Raw genomic sequence first — 2447 nt, forward strand, 5'->3', positions numbered from 1 at the left:
GCCCTGCGGATGCCCATGGTTTTAAACATACTCGTTTTCAGGTTTAAAAATACAGTTAACATTACTTTGTTTACAAGTAACGTGAATTTTTGTGAGTAAACGTTCAGTAAACGATATCATGACTATACACATTTCTCTTGATTCATAAAGTCATGGCCAGGTGGTTAGGGCCCTTGACTCGCAATCTGAGAGTCGCGGGTTCGAATCCCCGTCACATCAAAAATACTCGATCCTTTTAGCCGTAGGGGCGTTATTATGTGACGGTCAATCCCACTATTCGTTGGTAAAAGAGTAGCTCCAAAGTTAACGGTGGGTGGTGATGACAAGCTGCCTTCCCTCTAGTCTTACACTGCTAAATTAGGGACGGCTAGCGCAGATAGCCCTCGTGTAGTTTTGCGCGAAATTCAAAACAAACATAAACTAATTCGGCACTGTCAGAAGTTCGTCCCGATGAGACTTTAGTACTTTGATGTGAAACATTTCACATGCACCACATTAGTATCGTGTTTGTTACTCCATTGAACCCAGAGGGAACAGTGATCGAATCGATGCTTGGAAATTAGTTGTACCTAATACAATAACTGTACTAATAGTGTTTCTGTTTTTGTGAGGCAAGCTAGCGAAAAAACCACATAAGAAACAATTGGTTCCTTATATAGTTAGTTTGTAGTTAAACACAAAACTATGCCTACCACGGGTATCGAAACCCGGTTTCTAGCGTTGTAAGTCCGCAGACTCTCTGTGCCACTGGGAGAGGGGAGCAGGTTTCTTATATAACAACTTCTAATAGATATAAAAAAGACAGTGCGTTTTGGTAACAATGCGTTCCAACAATGGCTTTTATATCATGTTGCTTGGCAACAAAAGTATAACCTAATGCTGTTGTTAAAAGGCTATGTGCTGAAAGTATAAAATAAAATGTATAAACTACAAAATTGAAGAAAATAAACATATTTTTTGTTTTATAATTTAGAGGTCCCGTTAATTAAAGAGGTTTGTTTTTATAATTATAGTTTAAAATTGGAGGATAAGTCAGAGTAAAGGTTACCTTTATAAACAGGCCACATCCTGTAAAGGAGCAGCAAAAGTATATAGGTTATACTTGTATGTTAAAATGGGTTCAGAATACACACACTGACATAGTCATCCAGAATAAATCAACGTAATAACCCGAGCGAAGCCGGGTACTTTCGCTAGTTTGTAATAAACTACACTCAGTTTCTGCGGATAGGCAGATTGACAAACAAACAGATAGATGGATGGAGAGAATCTGATTGTTGAACTCACCCACGGCTATGTAATATGCTTTGAAATACTCTGTCTGTAACTCAACTCATTAGAAACATCGGAATAATGCTGTAAAAATTATATAGTCTCCAATATGATGTGATGATTCTGTTACGTCTCCGTTTGTTAATTAACTTTCCGTAACTTCGTTCCGACGAAACTTTAGCGACACAAATCCTTACTTAATAAAACTGGTTTATTCTTTCCGAATACAACTTTACGATACACTTATTTTCAACAATCGCGCTAAAACAAACGCTATATCAACGAACGTCAGTAATACTTCTGACTGCAGTTCAATTACTCACTATCTACACACACATTACCTTACCGTCACGTTGTCACCCTCTTTTATATACCAGCCTGCCCTATATCTAGTAAATGCTAGAGCATTCGCCAAAGTACGGGATAGTTCTAGAAAGTAGAGGGCGTGAGAATAGTCACGTGATCTCGATGACGCAACAATTCTTTACTCGTTGGTATTTTCATCTTTGTCAAAAGAAAACATCCACCTTGTTTCCATTTCTCAATTACGAAATGTTTTAGGGAAGTTGGAGTTTATAAAAAGCACCTTGTAGTGACCCCCAGTGGCACAGTGTTATGTCTGTGGATTTATAACGCTAGAAAACGGGTTTCGATACCCGTGGTGGGCAGAACGCAGATAGCCCTCGAGTAGCTTTGAGCGAAATTCAAAAACACACAACATAAAGGAAACCACATATTCTACGGCAGACCACAGTCTCAGGATGTTATTATTATCTGATATGCTCCATTGTTATAAATTACATTAATAATAGTGTTGTATACGTCCTTTTATTGTGACAACAAACATTGTTGTGTGATCAATGTTTTCACATTCGTCTTGGTTTTAAAGCTCCTCGGATTATTTCGTTTCGAAAAAACTAGATGTTATAATAAGTGAAGAACTAGATGTTATAATAAGTTAAAAACTGGACGTTATAATAAGTTAAAAACTTGATGTTATAATAAGTGAAAAACTGGATGTTATAATAAGTGAAGAACTAGACGTTATAATAAGTTAAAAACTGGACGTTATAATAAGTTAAAAACTGTACGTTATAATAAGTTAAAAACTTGATGTTATAATAAGTTAAAAACTTGATATTATAATAAGTTAAAACTTGATGTTATAATAAGTT

General features: G+C 36.2%; 1 protein-coding gene across 1 annotated transcript in view; it reads right to left on the reverse strand.

The window, feature by feature from the left end:
• LOC111086772 (cAMP-specific 3',5'-cyclic phosphodiesterase, isoforms N/G-like) overlaps positions 1–2447 on the reverse strand; it is a 231288-nt gene that overhangs the window by 71111 nt on the left and 157730 nt on the right. The window lies entirely within an intron of this gene.

The sequence above is a fragment of the Limulus polyphemus genome, unplaced genomic scaffold, assembly GCF_000517525.1.
Source record: "Limulus polyphemus unplaced genomic scaffold, Limulus_polyphemus-2.1.2 Scaffold1418, whole genome shotgun sequence".
Taxonomy (NCBI): domain Eukaryota; kingdom Metazoa; phylum Arthropoda; class Merostomata; order Xiphosura; family Limulidae; genus Limulus; species Limulus polyphemus.